The sequence below is a fragment of the Onychostruthus taczanowskii genome, unplaced genomic scaffold (assembly GCF_017590055.1).
Source record: "Onychostruthus taczanowskii isolate IOZ18803 unplaced genomic scaffold, ASM1759005v1 scaffold22, whole genome shotgun sequence".
Taxonomy (NCBI): domain Eukaryota; kingdom Metazoa; phylum Chordata; class Aves; order Passeriformes; family Passeridae; genus Onychostruthus; species Onychostruthus taczanowskii.
The window spans coordinates 12307720-12317475 of record NW_024499462.1 but is presented as its reverse complement, the minus strand read 5'-3'; the positions used below and the strand labels follow the sequence as shown (position 1 = coordinate 12317475).

The window sequence follows — 9756 nt, the reverse complement described above, 5'->3', positions numbered from 1 at the left end:
CGGCGCCGCCGTGGCCCGGCGCTGTCCCGCACGGTCGCGGCCGCCGCGCTCCCGGCTGCAGCGCGGAAGGCGTGGGATGCCCAGGAAAGGGGTAGGTAGGGACTGCCACTGCTGTGACATCGCCGGCAGCAGCCTCCCGAGAAACACTAACACGCACGGTGCAATTTGCTACGTTAAAGCGGTGGAGGAAATTGTAGTAGGAAGCCAGAATGGGTTGTGAAGCCACATCACAGAAACATTTATTCTCAGGGGAGGCTGGAGGAGTGGACAGTAGTCCAGGAGTGCTATTACACCGTCCTGCTTTTGGATCTGCTGTGGAGAAAGAACCCACCGCGCTGCAGAGAGCGAACGTTTGGGGCAGGTTAACGTGACTGGGACCTGGAGCAGTCAAAAGGGACAGAAGAAAAGAGAAAGCAAAGGGAAAGCAGGTGTTCAGGGAATAAGGCCTCATGTTGGCAAAGTACTGCTTCCCATCCTGCTGTCAGAGGATTGCTGGCACTTTGTGAATAACTCTCAGAAAACCCTCAAAAAGGCAATGCAATATGTAGATTTGCTCTACAGGAACATGCTCCTCTATTAAAAAGTTTGAAAAACTCCAAAATCATGGTTTATGAACACATTTACAGAGGATTTTTAATCTTCAGCTAATCAATTTGCACCTGAAGCACTGACCAGACTTCTGCAAGCCTGTTAAGCCCGTGTTAGCAGGTGAATCAAATAACTGAAGAAAAGCAGACAAAGCTATGAGCAATCATATCTTAGCATGTTTCAAAAGCCTGTTCTGCCTCTGGCTGACAGCACCCCCACCTCAGCAGAAGTGGATGAGGCAGCTGCTCCCACCACCTGCAGTCCCATCACACAGGTCTGTGCTGCCAAAATACCCAGCAGCACATATTTTAACACGTGATTGCATTTCTGTTGAGTTAATCTGAACACGTGCCACAGTGTCACACCAGATTAATATCGTCCCCCTGCCTGCAGCCATCCCAAAGCTAGTGTGGCAGCAACAGGTGATGCCCAGTCTGCCACAGACCTCACACTTTCCAAAACAGCTGATCAAATCTGAGCCAACAGAGGGACTATGTGGCAGCTCAGAACTTTGTGTCATGTGCTTGTAGCATTTATTATTCAGTATTACATTCTGCGAAATGGGATTTATCGTTTCAAAGTATAATTTGATAGTTTGGTTAAAAAAAATAAAATTCTGAGGGAGGGAAATCAGTGACAGGAGGGTATGTTGTACACTATAGTTTGCTATACAGGCACAAGAGTATCAACTTAAAACTCTAGTTAAATGTGCCACAGAAGAATATGCCCCATCTCTCCAAACCCCTCCTCAAACCACCAGCACAGAATTCACCTGCTTTCCTTCTCATTTCACCACAAAACAACTCTCCGTCCTCGACACCTTCCCACTGTCCTCACTGCCTTTCCAGCTACCTCATATGTAACTTTGCTCACTTGCAAGACACCTTCAACCCCATCTTGCATCTCCGCTCTCTTCCTCACACTCCAAACCACTCTGAGTGCTTGGCTTTGTGACTTCCATCTTCCAGGTTATCATATTGCTCTGTGCCTACCTCACTTAGCATGTGCTATCCCTGGTAACACTGCACTTCACTGAAGCAATTGCTCTTTCTTAAGGTCACATAAACCATCTTTCCCTGGATGTTCCATTTAATGGCTCAGGCCTGCTTCTTCCTAAAGGGAAAGTCAAAGTAGAAGATTAAATGTCTTGCTGTTTCTGTTGAGGCTCAATATAGTCTTTGTAAAGGTATGGAAGATTTTTACTGATATTATAACAGATTAGAAGATGTTAAAACTTTAACTTATATAAAATATAGCATATATAAAACAATTTCAGCATTAATACTTTTTGGAATGAACAAGACTGAAATCTGTTTACAATTCTTAAAAACATTTAAGACTATCTATGCCAAGTTTGGGCCTTCTTTGTACAAGAAAAATATGCTAAATCTAAAGCAATTAATTTCAAACGTCACTTTAATAGAACATATCCTTTTTTGTGTAAGTAATTTTTTTCAGTTTATTTTGAACTAGTCATGCAGCAAGAAACAAACAAATGCTTTCTGGAACGGGAACAACCATACGGCAGTAGCACTGCTCTGACTACTGATGTAACCTATAGCAGGTTCCAATGTAAACAAGCCTCTGAAGCAGAGCCCTGGTGCCATTTTTGCAGGCTGTCCTCTGTTGGTATGAGCACTACTCTTTCCCACAGAAGCATGAAGGAGAAATAAACCATGATGAGACAGTATTTCATTGCAAGTACTGGCCAAAACCCAAGCCTGCCAACATGCAGTTGTATACGATGCATTAACAAAATGGTTTTCTGTGAATAAATGTCATCCTGCCCATCCATTAATGGATAAATATGGTAAAATTGTATAAATTGCAACAAATTAGGCACAACCACCCTTCCCTCTCCCCCATTCACCAGTGCTTTAGAGGACCCTCCTGTAGCACAAGAAACTTTCAGAATGAGATTTTATTAACTTACTTACATCCATCCTTTCCTTGTAGCCAGTCTGCCTTAAAAACCACGAATGTATGCATTTTTGTTTTGTAATATTTGGTAAGTACATAAGAAATTGGCTTAAAATTCTTTAGAGTACTACACACCAACCAGTAAATTCCTATTCCTTACCAGCAGGCAAAGAGGACATTCTGGCAGGTGAGGAGCTCTCAGGCACTAAGGATCTCAAGGGAAAAATTCATAATCCTCCATTCAAGCTGCTTTAAGTGCCCCCAAAGGATCGCCTTTCTCTGCTCTTGAATAAATGTATACCAAACCCAAAGAAACAAGCATTCCAGGTGCATTAATCTGCAGCCCCAGACCTTTCAAATTCTCAGGCAAAAAAAATCATATGTAATGTGTAGCAGCAATACCACCCTAGCTTCTCTACAGCACTGTTCATCAGTCTCTTACAGTGGTTTCTACAGAGGTCAGGCTTATGATCTGCATGGACAAATGGGAAAGCTGAAGCACAGAGTACACACCTGGCTTATCTGCAGTCACCCTGCAAAGCCACAGCAAACCCAAAATCAGTCACAAATCCAATCATTAGTCAAATGCTCTGTTTGTTTTTCTATCTTAGCAATTACACATAAGTAAGAGGTAACAATTTTCATAATAAAATTGAAAGGATATTGACATTCAGGGTCCACTTCTGCTCATACTTCTCCCCACATCTCATAGATACTATAAGCATAGGAGCATTCTGCCAGGCCTTTGTGCCACTAGCCCAGCAAGTGAGAGCAGAGCTATCCCAGTTTAAAAGGAAATCTACTTGGGTATAAATAAAGGCTACCATTAATTCCAAGTCTCCCACAGAGTAATCCACCTATGTATACAATCGTGCATGTACATAAATTGGAACAGAACTTAAAAAATTATGCTCAGACACTCATCTTTGGTACGAAGATGGAAAAACTTCATCTAATAGGATGAACAGATTTTAAACAGCTATAGCATACTGGGAAGTAAAGTTCTGGGAATATCCCTGTTTGATAGCTCAGCACTGGAGGTATTACAATGCAAGGAAGTACCATTCCTAATCCCTTGCTGTCAGCTAAAACCTAAGACATAAAACAGGCCCCATATATATGCTACAATAAATATTCTTGGCCTGAGTGTTAGTCTGACTATTTTGCTTTCAACACGTGTTTAAATTACTCTTATCCTGGTTAAAAGAGTTACTAAAAACATGGGATATCGCCACTAATTTTATGAGTACCTTCCCAATGCTTATCAGCTCATACTGCAACATATCTTCAATGCTCATCAAGACAGGATAAACTACTTCAGGAGAAACCTTACCTGATGAATGCTCCTGCCTCATATGTCGGAAATAAGAGCAGAACATCTCTTTGCTCCTGAAATAGCAGGAGCCATTTCTTCTGGGCACGAACAGATTGCCTTTAGTCCCAGTAAAACGGACTATAAAACTCTTACCGTCTCCCTTTAAACACTAAGGACGTTTTTTTCCTCCTGTTTCATCAGGCAGCAAAAGTAATCATCTCTCTAAGCAGCAACAGCTGACACCTATTTACTGGGTAATTGCTGCAGTTAAAGGGGATTAAGCACAATGAACTCGCTTTCAGTGATAAGGCAAAGCCACCCCCTCCCCTTTGCCGCACTTCCCAGACACACCTGGGAAGAGCTCAGAGGAATGGAGGCCAGCCAGGCCTGCCAATTGGGGGTGCATATGCTGGCTAGAGCCCCTTTGCTGCAGCCAAAAGGAGACGTGTCCCCGCACGATCACAGCAGTACCTGTGCCAGACACAAGGCCAGTGGGTAGCACAGGCGCCGAGAAGCCCCTGAGCCTCTCCATCCCACACGGGCGCGCTGGGCAGGGGCTCGGCAGAGGCTGAGCGAGGGCAGCACCTGCGGCAGCCTCACGGCTCAGCCACCTGCCCTCAAGAGCAGCTGAGATCTGCAAGGTGGGAAATAACAGAGAAATGGCAAAGCAGCAAAACCCGAGCGGAACAAAGCCTACCTAATGGGGCATACATGAAATGCTAACAAGAGGCAGTATAAAAACAAAAGTTAAATCCAACTCACTTTTAACTTAAGAAATGATGCTTACACTGCTAGACCTGACAAGTTCTGTGTCTCTGCAGAAGCATCCCACACACAAAATACACTAGTTGATATATTTGCATGTTTACATCAGGCAAACCAAATAGCAAGATAGCTATTTGGTGTGTCTGGGAAGTTCTTCTCCCACAAGAAGCAGCTTAAGTATTGGTGAGGAAAACAAAGACCAGGAAAGGAAGTGATAGCACATATTTTCCAAGGATCAGGCTATTGGGAAAAAAAAGCAGAAGTTCCCTGTTATCCCTGGTCTGTCAGGGAAATGTCATAAAGGTAATTTTAACAGGTTCTGTCATTCTTTTGTTTTTAATGCTAGTATTCTCCCCTCCTCCCTTTTAGGTATCGTACCACTTAACTTTTTAAACATTACATTTTTAAATGACACAGGAAAAAAAACCTCCTCTGTCAATTGATTCTTATTCCAGAAGTACCAATTTCATATTGTTCAGGAGAATAATGTGACACTCCAAATTTTACACTGTTTAAATGTTATTTTATTAAATATCTTCAGTTCAAGGTTTCATTGTAACAAAGCTATGAAGGTTCTACCAACATTCAGACCAAACAAACAAACACTAGCTAACTTTAATTATTTCTATATCATGCAAAAATTCTGCATCAAATGCCTTCCATTTCCTGTTTAAAATGTGATATTTATAATATATATTATATAGATGCTTACATTAGCCCCATAAGAGAACATTAAGAATGCTAAAGGTGTACAGCTGTGTTTGATAATGGCCATACCAAGCAAAGGTTCTCATTAACTTAAAAGGAAACAAAACAAAAAAAAATATGTAAGAGTTTGTCTCCAAGACTGTGCAAAACCAAAAAAAACCCAACAGTTCTGTTCTTTTAAAATTTTCTCTGAAAGATGCATATACTTAATACAGAGGGTTCTCTTTTTTAACTATTAATAATTATCAGGTAAAGAGACAAGGAAGATCAGACCGAAAGAAGGCATGCATAATGTTTCGTATTTATCTTTTTAAAGTGGCATAACTGTAATCTGTTTGCTTTCTTTGTGGCTTAAAAAATTTTCTGAATGAAATATCAAGACTTTTTACTTTTCCGCTTCAGACACTGTCTTAGAAATGTTTTGAAATAATAAAATCTAGTGTTTGCCTCCCCATGGGTTCAATCCCCTCCTCACTCCTCTGCTGGGATAGCAGAGGGAGGAAGAAAAGGGTGTTTGCTCAAATAAACCTGGGAAGTGTGGATGGTCTTTTCCTTCATCAGTGGTTAGCTGATCTAACCCTGGTGTGGGATAGCACCTCTCCAATAAAGGGAGCAGAGCGCTATCTGCTGCAAAGTGACAGCTCCGCTTTGTGCAACAGCTTTTATTTTCTGCATTTTATTGAATAAGGATTAAAATTCCAAATTCTCTTTCTTCTCTTCTATAGTCTGCTAAAAGATTGCCACACACTTAGTATGCTGTCACGGAAATAATTTTAACTCTCTCCAAAGATCCAAAAAATTCTTAGGGGTAGATAAATTCAGCTAGAAGTCCATTCCAACTTCTGCAAGTGATGCCTTCCCTTGGTCAAGACAAATCCCATCAGGCCTGCCAGAAAGGCCATTTTCTTCTTGGGGCTAGGCTCCCTCCTTGGTAAGGTCAACAAAACACTTCCATATCTCCCACCCAATGAATAAAGGAACTGAACTCCTTTTGCAGCAAAGAAAAGAAAGGAAGATGAATTGGCCCAAAGGATGAACATCAGATCACGTGTTCATTCCCCTTCCCCGCTGCTTCACCAGGTATCCTCTAACACCCAGAGGCAACACGGGGTGGGGGGTGGCCTGGATTCCTTCAGCTACAGCTTTTGAGGTTCTGATCTGATAGTTTTCTGTGTTACAACATCACTGTAAAAAATAGAAAAATTACCCAAATAAACACTAGGAAACATGACACTTACAAACATCAGATGGGTTAGTGGTGGGGAGAAGCACCTGGCTGGGGCTGCTGGCTCCCACTGCTATTGTACTGGAGACCAACAAATCATACAGGAGGCCAGGTAACCCCTTTAATTCTACGGGTGCATATATTTCAGTATAAAAAACACACGCTATTTATGCCTCATATAGGAGTGTATGTGCAAGTTTTCATGAAGAACATAACACTACGTTTTTTGTCTGCTTCCTAAGGAACATGTGTTCTGCAGCACTGTGGATCCCAACTATGCTACTAAAAAGAAAAAAAATAGAAAATCCCATACAAATACCCTCTTCCTCTAAAATCTCTGCTCTTAATGAAATGTTTTTTTATTTTGTTAAATTAAATAAGCTGGCTTCAAAACTCCATGTTTGTCCAGGTAGTGGCTGTTTCTAAAATCAGTATCACTAAAGAGCGAGCTTCTGTTCAAGTTAATTAATTGGGTTAATAATGGGTTACTTAAACCCATTTTTAAATCCCTACTTCCATCTTTAGTTTTAAATCAACATTCCATTTTGATTTATTTCTTAAAAAAAAAAAAAAAAAAAACAAGAAAAAAAAAGGAAAAAAAAGAGAAAAGTCTGTTTTGGGATCCAGCAGCTGAGCAACCAGGTCTCCATAGCGTTCTTGCTGTGCAGAAATCGAAGAAGAAACAGGCTGAAGTCAGACTGCTGGGCAACAGGAAGAGAAGCACCTCCTCTCTCTTGAACCCCAGTCTTCACACTGGCTCCTCTGGGGTCTCCTTTCCACCTCTCACCGACTGTAGCTGCAGCACAGCCCGAATGTGGTATTAGCTTCCACCATCGCTTTGTGGAGCACAGTTCAGCCATCCTCTGTTTAAGCCGCCTCCTTTCTTGCTCTCCCTCTCTTCCTTCTCTCCTTCACTTTTGCTTTCCCCCTCACTTCATTTCTGAAAGATGTTCTGGCTGCTGCCACTTTCTTAGCCCTGGGGGAGGGGGCATGTTGGATAATCTGTCATTTATTTAGCATTATTCCTGTTTTTTTATTATTTTATACAAACAACATGTCTTTTTTTTTAGATTTAAAAACACCTTCGTACAGCAGAAACAGACACGATGGATCCATGGAAAACAACAGAAAGGCAGTGCCCGGAGCATCAGATGCATGCAGGGTTTCGTGCATTTGGCTGCTGCCTGTTTTTAATTTGTATTTATTTTTAATGTCAAAACAGACATGACCGTTGCTGTCACTCAGGCACTCCAGAGCTGCTTGCTAAGAAGATATTGCCCTCCAGCTGAGTATCTCCACAAGTTGCTGCAGTCAGGAAGAGGTAGTGTCCACCCAGAAAGGAGGGGAGAACAGGATGGAAGATGGAAGGAAATAAAGGCATACATTAGCTGTACACAATTAACAAAACATGTTTTCTACAGGTTAATTATTTAGTGTAGGTAAAAACTCCTAACACAACACAAACTGGGGCTTATGAGGAGACCTCTGAAGGTAAGAGGCACTCACTTCCCCTCCCAGGTGGCTGAGAGTGCCAGTGAAAATTAAATAATTGCTAATATGTATTATGTGCTGCTTTGGAGCAGCCCTGAGCCTCTCACAGCCATGACCCAGAAGCTGAAGAAGTTTCCTAAGGAGTGCTCAAAGGCTCTGGTGCTAAGGAACATTTTCTTCCTCACTTTCTATTGGCTTTTGCCTTGAACTGAAAAATAATTATATTTTTCTTAGGGTTTTTATTTTTCAAATCTTCAGTAATTTTGCCTCTGAACTTAATATTTAAACAAATGTATGAGCTTCTCTGCAGTTTTGTGAAATTGTAGCCCTAGTGACTGCTTTCAGCAAAGGCCCTTCCTAGTTAACCCTCATGCGCCAAATTACTGGATTTATTCTGATCAGTTTTAAGTCTGGTTTTTTTTCATGTCTGTTTAGCATTATTCTATCATGAAAGTATAGCCAAACCCTTCTTTCTACCATTTCTCAGTTTGCAAATCTTTGCAGAATCTCCCTTATAAGTCTTCTCCCTTCCTGGTTCCCACTCTCTCCTTACACGGAAGTCCTCTGATTAACATCAAACTTCTTTTCTGGCTGCAGTTTCCTTTTGAGATGATTACCCAGAACCGAACTGTGCCTTCCAGGTGAGAAGAAACCACTAATTTCTATTTAAGCATTCTTACTCACCTCATTCTTTCTTCATCCTTAGCTTTCACTGCACATGGGATAACACTACTCCAAAATGATTCAGTGCATTCAGATGGGGGCTGCCCACACTGACCCCATTTGTAATTGCTTGTGGGTATACCTCCTTCAGAGCCCAGAAATGCATGCAAATACTTCAACTTCTATTAGTTTACAGGGTATTTTTAAATATTGTTTTAACCAACATTTTGTGGTTTGGAAATACCTTCTGCTCTGCAGTTTTCAGAAACCCTTCAGCACATACTTTTGGAGGGCTTCAGCATTTCTACAGCCAAGAAACATACCTCTTCTGCAGCAGACTTTCCATTCCTAAATTTCCTCAGAAGTCCTAGGCATAGCCACTGAGCCATACTGATCTTTAATTTAATAATTTCTTCTGCATCTTTTTTTGGACAGATGTCTCTCTTTACATTTCTGTGATGAAATCTGATACAAGTTGGTTTTTTTTTTGTTTGTTTTCCTGCGAAGGATTTTTCCTTCTCACTGCTGTACTCCCTGGAAATTCAGCTGATTTTTCAGCTCCCTTGAAAGCTTCCCTGCTTCTGGTGCCCCCAACTGGCTTCTGCTTTTCAAATTCCATCTGTGACCTCTGCAGCTTGCTTGTGATAGTTGACATTCCTTCCCATTGCCTTCAGCAGGGTTGAATACCTCACAACACACGAATACAAACTGCTCTTGGCTTAGTACCAAATTGTTCACAGAACTAGGACTCAAGCAGCAACTATACTTGAGTGGTTCATCCTTAAATGACCACATTAAAAAAAGGCTGCCTCCCAGCTGGAAATATTTGTTGTGTTTGCCCTTAAAGAGAAAATACTTAGTAAAAAGGTCCTAAAACTAGGAAACTTTGGGCTATAAAATGAATGTAACATATATTTCAGCATAAAACAAAAGGATGCAGAGACTTTGTACCTCTAATTAAAAGAGAGCATTAAGGCAATAAACAAGAATGCCTTAATGCTGAAGAAGTAATTGGATCTGATGTCCTTCAGGAGCAAGCAACAATCATTTCGTCATGACATATTTTAGAACCAAAGTTTCT

At 41.3% G+C, this 9756-nt stretch overlaps 1 protein-coding gene across 12 annotated transcripts in view; it reads right to left on the bottom strand.

Moving 5' to 3' along the window:
* Window positions 1-5094: 5094 nt before the first annotated feature.
* Window positions 5095-9756, bottom strand: part of CAMK2G (calcium/calmodulin dependent protein kinase II gamma) — a 124732-nt gene continuing 120070 nt past the window's right edge. For all 12 annotated transcript variants that reach the window (XM_041405051.1, XM_041405053.1, XM_041405052.1 and 9 more), the window contains one exon: window positions 5095-7826. The gene's annotated coding sequence lies outside the window, so the exon portion shown is untranslated. The remainder of the gene's footprint in view (window positions 7827-9756) is intronic.